This window comes from Neofelis nebulosa, chromosome 3 (genome assembly GCF_028018385.1).
Source record: "Neofelis nebulosa isolate mNeoNeb1 chromosome 3, mNeoNeb1.pri, whole genome shotgun sequence".
NCBI lineage: Eukaryota > Metazoa > Chordata > Mammalia > Carnivora > Felidae > Neofelis > Neofelis nebulosa.
The window spans coordinates 642,365-652,204 of NC_080784.1; the positions used below are offsets into that span (position 1 = coordinate 642,365).

At 40.8% G+C, this 9,840-nt stretch overlaps 1 long non-coding RNA gene across 2 annotated transcripts; it reads left to right on the forward strand.

Moving 5' to 3' along the window:
* Positions 1-260: 260 nt before the first annotated feature.
* LOC131506287 (uncharacterized) lies at positions 261-6,618 on the forward strand. 2 transcript variants are annotated; one of them, XR_009258832.1, is made up of 4 exons: positions 261-526; positions 4,482-4,586; positions 5,040-5,178; positions 6,307-6,618. It is a non-coding gene; the product is annotated as an uncharacterized LOC131506287 (long non-coding RNA). The 2 variants fall into 2 exon arrangements; XR_009258831.1 differs by lacking the exon at positions 261-526 and having other exon boundaries at positions 4,277-4,586.
* The last annotated feature ends 3,222 nt before the right edge of the window (positions 6,619-9,840 follow it).

The following is a 9,840-nucleotide window of genomic DNA, read 5'->3' on the forward strand; positions in this document are numbered from 1 at the left end:
TCAGCCAAAAAAGGAATGAAATCTTGCCATGTGCAACAACACAGATTGAAAGAGAGGATATAATGCTAAGAAAAGATAAATTACCATATGATTTCACTCATATGTGGAATCTAAGAAACAGAACAAATGAGCAAAGGGGGAGAAAAGAGAGAGACGAACCAAGACACAGATTCCTAACTTCAGAGAACAAAGTGATGGTTACCAAAGTGGAGGGGAGTGGGGGGATGGGAGAAATAGGTGATGGGGATTAAAGGGTACACTTACCAGGATGATCCCTGAGTAATGTACAGCATTGTTGAATCCAGATATATGCGCCCAAATCAAATATAGCACTGTATGTTAACTATACCAGAATTGCAACAGTTACAAAAATAATTTATTTTGCTGAACCACCCTTTATTATAATACCACATTGGATTATGATTTTGACATTGTTGTCATGAGGTATACTTTTATCAAAAATAGTGTTTCTATATCAAATTTAATTTTCTTTATCCCTCTTCTAGGTAGAATCGAGTATATGAAGGTAAGATTTCAGGCTTCTATTTTCCTTGTAATCTTTTGTTTTAAATCTCTTTTTAAAAGATTCAAAATCCTGGTGCAGGTTTCGATCTCACAAACCGTGAGATCATGACCTGAGACACAATCAAGAGTTGGATGTTCAACCGACTAAGCCACCCAGGTGCTCCTTAATCTTTTTTAAATACAGCTGTTCACTGTGGTTTCTAATTCAACTAGAAGTAAAGGCATTGACTTATCAGGTCTAGTTAGCCCCTTAACTCTTTACAGTGACTTTTCCTTGTTTGCACCCTATGTGATAACACGGATTGAGTTGCCAGCAACTGAGACAGGTGACCAAGTAGAGGGAAAAAATCAGACAATTAGAGAGAACTGAATGAATTTAACTCTGGTCAGAAATGTTTAAGTATACAGTGGCAGGACTATTTTGACATGGCCTGCCTACTGGGGGAAATGTACAAATTAAGGTACTATCTGAGCCTGTCAAGAGGCTCAAGGCTTAGAGAAGAAGTCAGATATTGCAAGGCCACGGGTGTGTCACTAGAGAGGTTTAAACATGTGTTATGAGTCCTGGATGGAGAGTGAGTGGAAGTGAACAAGATGCAAAATGGGGCTAATGGATTGTGTATGGGCTTCACGGACTGGGCTGATTAAGTGACCCGGCATATAGTGGGTCCTCAAATGCTAGTGTTGCTATGGGGAATACAGCACTGCTGGTATAGAGAAGGGTGGCCTCAGGGCAGCAGAGCTCTCACATTGTACAAATAGAAGGTAAGCTTGCAGCTTGGGACTGAACAATAGAATTCAATGCCTGTCAGAAGATTCTGGAGTCCTGGGCCCTGTTCTAGGTGCTTTCCATGTGCTATCCACGTGTAAGATGAGTGGTTCCTGCATGCATGGTGTTTACCAACAATGCAGGTGGTAAGGTTTGCATCTTGGGCTTTCACCATCTTGTGATTTGGGGAGATGAGGAGTTATCCAAGGTTCTAGCTACTAAGTAGTAAAGCTGAGATTTTTACCCAAGTGTGTTTGATTCCAAGGCCATATGCACCTGAGCATCCCACCCTGGGTCCCATGGATGGGACCCTGTGGAACAGCAGAAAGACATTGGAGGCCTCTAGTGCCAAAAAAGTGACATTTAGAATAACTTCTCTCTCAGTATTTGTTTAAATGTTTATTTACTTATTTTGAAAAAGAGAGTGTGCACGAGTGGTGGAGGGGCAGAGAGAGAAGGAGAGATAGAGAATTGCAAGCAGCCTCCATACTTTCCATATAGAGCCTCACATGGGGCTCAATCTCACTGACCGTGAGATCATAAGCTGAGCCAAAATCAACTGATCACGTGCCCAGAAGCCCGACTCTCTTGTTGTTATAGTTATAGTTATAGTTATAGTTGTTATAGTTATTTATGTATCCATTTATTTAAAAGATTTATTTATTTATGAGAGGGAGTGAGGGTACAAGTGAGGAAGGGACAGTGGGAGAGGACAAAAGATCTGAAGCAGGCTATGTGTTGACAGCAGCGAGCCTGATATGGGCTGAAACTGGTGAGTGGTAAGATGATGACCTGTACTGAAGTTGGATCTCAACTGACTGAGCCACCCAGGAGTCCCTTTCTTTATTTTTTAAGTGTGAGTGAAAGTGGGGGAAAACCTGGATGAAATTAGGTAGGTTATTTTTTCTGTTTGACTTTTGTTTTTAAAATAATTGAACTGATTTGTTTATTTGATCATGAAATACAGAATATAAGTATGTAGGAGACTTGACTTTCTCCATTTCTCTTCCAGTGAAATCAGGGAAATTTGAACTGTTCATATATTCTAAGAATAATCTTGCTTAATGATGGCATATTAGGGGACACCTGTGTGTCTCAGTCGTTGTGTCTGACTTTCGATTTTGGCTCAGGAAATGATCGCAGGGTCATTGGATGGAGCCCTGACTTGGACTCCCGCTGAGTCTGGAATATGCTTTAGAATATCTCTGTCTTCCTACCCTTCTCCCACTCATGTGTTCTCTCTCTCTCTGAAGGAAAAAGAAAGAGGAGAGAGAGACAGAGACTGAGAGAGAGAGAGAGGAGAGAAAGGAGAGAAAGAGAGAAAGAAAAATAAAATGCCAGTAACTAAAACTTGGTTTCTTCAGGGACCACAGTAATGCCAAAATATTATGTGTGACCAAAGTGCCAGATCATGTGCCTTTCTGTTGACACAATGGGTAATTTGATTTTACTGGTTTTGGTAATAATCTTAAGAAATTGCTTTATTAATCTTTTTTGGTTAATTTAGATCAAATTTCTAAGAAGATTAAGTACTACATGAAGGAAAATGCAAAACGTTCAGAAAAAAATATCCATTTGTGAACAGCAGGTATAACCACCCCCCCCCGTTTTTTTTTTTCATTTTCATGATTTCATCATGTGTTCACTTATGAACATGTGTTCACTTATGGTTCACTGATTTTTCCATCTCCTCTTCTATCCTGATGTCCCATTTCATCCCATTCTCTACCAGGCTAAATTCAAAGCAATCATCACATATGTAAAATACCACATCCTTTATTTCTGTAATGATTTACCCACAAGAGATAGGTTTTTATGTCAGCGTAATTAATGTCTTTGAATTCTGAATCCTTTATTGCATATTCGTGTAGATCAATGGAGCAAAGAAATGTGCTCAAGAAACCATGTGGCAAAATAATCTTCCCTGTTATGAAGCACATAGATGTAAGATAAAAATCCCTTCTTTGTCCTGGGGCATCTGGGTGGCTCAGTTGGTTAAACATCCAACTCTTGGTTTCAGCTTGGGTCATGATCTCATGGTTCCTGAGTTTGAGCCCTGCATCAGGCTCCATGCTGATGGTGGGGAGCCTGCTTGGGATTCTCTCCCTCTGTCTCTGTCTGCCCTTTCCCTGCTCGCTCACTTTGTCTCTCTCTCAAAAAATAAATTTAAAAAAGTATTAAAATCCCTTCTTTGTCCTTTACAAATGGAAGTAAAAGTAAGGAGTAAGTATTCCTGATGACTATGTGTTTTGTTGAAGAAGAACCATGAGACATTTGAGCGCACTAATGAATTTTTTAGGACATCGTTCCAAGTGTGCACGCTTCGTTGCAGTCTGAGAGAAATCAGAATGTCAGGAATCGGGGCTTCCTGAGCTACCATAATTTGATGTTTGAGCCCTTTTGGTCATTGGGTGAATTGAGCCCCTCAACCTTCCATGGTGTTCACTGCTGTTTCAAGCAGGAACACCACAGTACCTCTTTTAGGTAGGAGTGAGGCAGAATTTGTTTTCATAACCCAGGCTTAAGTTTTATATCATTCAGTGCTGCCAGAAGAGAGCACTAGAGGTTTCTCACCATGTTGAACAGTTGTGTTCCTCTTAATTCAGAGAATTTTGAAAGTGAATCTGGTGACAATATTTCTCTTCCGTAAAGAAAAGTCATTCATTGGAGCTGTTTGGCTTGAAAGATTTTACACTTTCTTCACTTTTTCATTGTCATCCAATCACAGTTCCATTGTTCAAAACCAAGATAGTTGCTCTGAAACACTTACAACTTCCACTGTTCTCCTTGTCCTTCATTTCTTTATGTGTCTGGATTTTCGCTTTGTCCCAAACTGGATCAACTATTTTAATGATACAGAGACTGACTGTGAGGTATGTTCTATTGACAATGCTTCTTCGTGACACATTGTCCGGTGTATGTTTGGAAAGTGTAGTACACGTTTTGTTTCTATCTTACTTGCAAATCAGGGAAAGGAAAAATCTGCAAAGAACTTAAAAGGTGCTAATTTAGTAAACACTTTAGAAGTTTCAGAAGTAAATTCCTTCTATTTCCTGCAGGATTTCCATTGTGCACTTTAGCTTTGAGGAAAAACAAATCTTCATGTCTTAGAATATTCGATTTATATGTTATCTACTGAGTGATCTTCTTCTTGGGAAGAAGTCACTAGAGAGAATATTTTGCTCAGGTTCACCACTCCCTTAATGAAGTTGATACCAGCAAAGTGAAATCGAAGTCTGAAAAACAGCCACTGCAGAAAGAAAATGCTCAGCTTAAGATCCAAAAGAATCAGGTAACATAATTTACTATCAGATGTAATATAAATCAGAGAACAGAACATCATTACTTTCTTTTTAAGTTTCTCTTCTTTAACTGTGGTAAAATACATGCATTAGAAAGATTCCCATCATAAACCTTTAAGTGCACCTTTTAGTATTGGTAAGTACATTCACTAAACTGTACATTCTTCTATAGTCATTCCACCTTTCTGAAATATGTCTTAAAGTCAGGAGATACTACTGCACGCATCTAGGATTAGATGCAAGGAGTCTTGACATCTAATAATGTAACCTGGAATAGGTGTTGCTTTGGCGGGGAGAAAACCGCACTTGGTAGAATGAGTTTGCTCTGGGAAGGTAAAAAGTGGCTTCCTGTTTGGGGAATCTTGTCCTTTCTCCTCTAACCCCATGGCCACACTCGTGGAAACAGGTGTGCACACTCAAGTAAACTGTTTTATGCTTGACAGGCAGAAAAAGGGAACTGGGGGACAACTGTGATGCACTTAGGTGTGTGAAAGGGGCAAAGGACGCCAAATGGGACACGCTGAAGAAGAATGTAGATGTTCGTGATGGAATGTGTGGACAAAGACAGAAGCTCACAGAAGAGTAAGATTTTCAGGAGTTAATTGTTACAAACACTGTTGTGAGAACGAATGTGTCAAACAGTGGGGATAATTTTCTTTTGTTGAGCACATTTAACACCAACCATACTTTTACCGTAGTAATCAGTAAAGAATTGTGTTTCTCCCTTCTGCCTTGATTTCTGTGATCTGCACCTTCCTTTACGTTGTGGAAACCTCAGGGTTCATTTTCATTGTCCTTTACATTTCAGCCCCATCATAGCGACATGACTGCCATATGTATATATATTTTTGTTTAAACTCTAGACATTAGGTAGGAAATATTGGGAGGAGAATTCAGGTGTACTGTGATGGTATCTTGCTGCAGATGATATGGGAGTTATGTCTGGTAGGAGATCAGGAGTGCCAGCATTACTGAAACCTGTGAACTCAGTTTTCATTCCTTTCCCTCTTTCCCTTCCCTTCCTTTCCCTTCCCCGCATTCCTTTTCCAGGAGAAAATATTATGAAGGTGGGCAATTCACATCATTTTCTTTTCATCAGTGTATTTTACATTCTTCTCAACTGGTGTCTTTGAGGCAAGAGGTAGGAGTTCCCTCGTGAACTGTAGAAATATCCAGGAGGTAATTGTACAGTGTCAATGACACCATGTCCAAGAAAGATGTCTCTATGGCAATGTCATGGCCCGAACCTTGATTGAAAGTTCAGACCCTTTGGAGAAATCAGTCAAGTCAGAAACCCCTGCATCATCCTTATGTGTTTAGTTGTGATTAGTTGGCCAGGCTTAGTTTTGTACATTGAAAAGAAATACCCTTTTGCCATCCCAATCACAAAAGCCTGAGACTGGGAGGGCTCTTAGTGCATCTCATGTGGGCTTTTTATATTTATGTGATGTATTGATGAGTATGAATAGAGAGCTGTGAGGAGAAGCTCAGTGTTGCCAAAGACTTGTCAGCATGCTGGAGTTTGCGTTTTTTAGTCCCTTAATTGGGGGGGGGGGTGTCATTGCTTCCCCCTGTGTATTTGTGGATCTGTGCATTTACGAGGAAGGGCAGAGGGGACATTTGAGTCCTGTCTTCAGATTTCAGGGAGGGGGAATAAAGGCAGAATTTTACATGGGTTACCAGGAAATATATGTTTCTTTCCCTTCATAGGAAGCTGGGACTGAAAGAATGGGAGCAGTGGAAGGGGAGAAGCAGCTGTCAGCCACAGAGGGGAAAGGGAAATTAGCTGCAGAAGAACATTGGAACTACAAGTGAGTTCAGCTCCTACCAGCAGCTCACACGATGGCCATTGTATTACTTTGAAACTTTGTACAGCGTTTAGAGTCAAGTAGCATACAAATATACCCAAACAATCAGGAGACATTCGTTTCTATAGGGACTTCAAAAGAGATGTAACATTTTCCAGATGTTAAGTTAAAACTATTAATCTAAACAAGTTAAGTAACTAAAGATTTCCTGATCCTCAATCCTGGCCAGACTACGTGGAAATCGTTTCTGAACATGTTTCTGGAGGTACTGGAAATGATTACAGACCCCAGGAAGCAGTTTGGTTGAGGACAAATCACATCAACAAGTATGACGATCCCATTTTAGAGATCCACTTGTAGCCATGAGAAATATTATAAGGATACAAGGAAAAGAAAGTTTGAACTTTACAATGAAAGATCCTCACTGCAGAATTAGAGAACTGTCACCACAGTTAAGGAGACCATGTCAACGTGGAACCCCACAGGCGTTAAATAATAAATCCAAGATGATGTAGTGATGGCTTTGAGCTTTCTGTACTCTCCTCCTCATGTGAAATGTGTCTTCTATGATTGGGTCGTGTGAATGAGAATTCAGTTCTTATAATGGGAACCTGGAGCAATTAACATCACCCTCAGCATGGTGCTTCATCTGATGAAAGCCATTGCACGCCCAGGAGAAGAGTAGAAGAAACACAAGAACAGCTGCAGCAGTCAGAGCTCACCTTCAGACACCAGGTAGCCTGCACTCTGCCTAGTAGTTCCTGAGTGCTTCAGCACCTAACACAGATGATCATAATGGGACACTGAATCTCTCCATATGGGTTTTATTGATGTGCTGACTGTTTCTGATTGCTCTTTATGAGGACGTGTTTGAGGACAACTGGGTGAGAATGTCTTCTCTCCTCCTCTTATGCACACCCTGCCACAGCTAAAGTTGGATGTGTTTCTCTCTTGAGCTCAGGGCTCATGATCTGGAGAGGGCAGTGGCGGAGCAGAGCAGGGAGGCCGCCTACTTGAAATGCAAGTACAGGATTTTGAAATATTTCTTTTAAGGGCGCTGTGACGTTTTTTAAAAAGTCTAAACCATTTGGTGTCCAATGGAGGCCTGGTTGTGGTAGCTCTTAGTGAAACTGATTCATCTTGATCTTCAAGACTGGAAGTCATCCGAAGACAGAGGCTTCCAGAGGAATTCAGGAGGCACAAACCAACGGCACGAGGACCTGACAAGAAGATCCCTCCATGGAGAGGTACGGAGCACATTGTAAAATGCAGTAGCTTAACTTCCACAGCAACATCCACACAATCAGCATCTTGTTCCAGTGGGTGTCATTGTTTGGTCTCATGCCAACAGTCCCAGGTGGTTAAAGAGGGCACAGGTTGTCTCACAGTGGTGATGGGACACTAGTTCCCTCAGATGCACCAGCCAGCAGGGCTCTTTGGGTCTCTCCCTTGTGTGTGGTGAAGCTCACACCCCTCCACTGACTGTGGGTCCCGCTGCCACATCCGGATTACACTTCACTGGAGAGAGGGTGCTAGAACGATCATGAGTCAGCGCCCCTTCCACCTTGAGGCAATGTTGAAGGCTTTTTCTTTTGTTTCACATGAATGATGTGAACAACAGCATGAATTGGAGGCTGTATGTCCTGATGAGCTTTCTTGAATTGGCTTTTGGATAAATGCCCCCTAGAAAATATGCTTTGTATAAAGAAAGCACACATTTCTTCCTCTATTTAGAGGTCCCTTTATTCTTTAATTTTTTTTGTATTGTGAACTATAGTACTCCATTAGTAAAGTAAATCCTTGTGAAATTTCACTCCTCTAAAGTTATTTTATTTTTGTAACTCTGAAACTTTGCAGCTCATTCCACATAGCATTAACCTTTCCCTTCCTTATTACTACAGTATTAGTCTCTTCAAGATCATTTATTTTCATGAATACTTACATAATCCCTTGTCAGATATATAAGACAGATGATATATACAGTACACCATTTGAAAAATCCCACCCATGCCTTGTAGAAAAGGACAGTGTGCTGTTCATGCTGACATTTACAGACATTATCCTAACTAAGCCATTCATATTTTAATTTTTAATGTGTGATAAATTGTCGTTTCCCATAATGTGTATTAGGAAACCCTTCTTTTAGTGTTGATTTCCAATAAATTCAGCCCTGACCTGTCCGCAGTTGGCTTATTAAAAATATCCAAACAAAGCCTTCTGGTGTCTTCCTCAAGGCTCCCCTGAGTTCCCAGGGGTCACCTTTGCCATGTGGAAAACGCTCTGTTTCTGGTAAGGGACCTGATTGTAGGAAGCAGTGAAAGATGGTGGAGGAAGGCACAGAGGTTTTGTTTTCTTTTGTTTTGTTTGTTTTTTTCCATGTGGTCTATGCAACCCCGGAATAAACCTCCATCCCTTCTTTCGCCTCTATCAAATGCAGAACCTGGAGCAGCTTCGGTGAGGAACAAGAATTCAGTTCCTACTATGGACACAGAGAAGATCAAGGGAAATGATGTGACAATTTTCAGTTGTAACTCTCTCTCTGGAATCTTTTGTCTCTTTATACAGCAGTCTCTCCTGGAGTTGTCTCTAGGTTATGTGTTCTGACATATATCTATGGTGTTATTTATTTTACAAAGAATAAAACTCTTTCCCAAGGAGGCTACAGGCCTCTCTGTTCTTAGCTTGTTTGTCATCTTTGGTGGTGGCTCCAGAAGCCATTACTGTTTAGAGGCTGAGGATCACAGGGCAGTAACTGTGTGTTTGTGGAAATAACATGAGGAGGATGACATCTCACTCCACACTTACGTCTCCTGGCCTGGCTCGCTTCTTCCAGACCTCCTTTCATGGGAATATTCCTGAAAACTGAAACAGTTTAATTGTTGTCATTTTACTCCTTTTCTGTACAGAGTTAGTAATTAACCTGGTTAGAACTTTGGTTGTGATCCTCACTAACTGAAAAACATGAAAAGTCCTACTTTCTGAGATGTGCTTATCAATTTTGAATGCATTAGTCAAAGGTTATTTTTTTCCAAATTTCATAATTCATCAGTTTTCCCATCTCTGGGAAATGTGCTTTTGCAGAGTCACTGCAGCTGTTCATGTAGTAAAAATATTATGAATTCTCAGGGAAGACATATTTGCAGTAGAACACTGCAATGTTTGCAGTGAGGAAACCCTGCATTAATCCAGATGTTGTGGACGTTTCCCAACTACCAGCTACCTCGCAGTAGCACCAATCCAGGTGGGAGCTGAGGTAGACTTATGGTAGTAGTCTTTGGGGTGAGACTTATGAGGTCTCATATTCCTCCCAGTGTTCTCTTTATTTTTTCTTTTATTTTTCTTGCAATGGTTGTTTATTTATTGAGCAGGAGAGAAAGAGAGACAGAACACAAGTGAAAGAGGGGCAGAGAGAGAGAGGGAGACACAGAATCCAAAG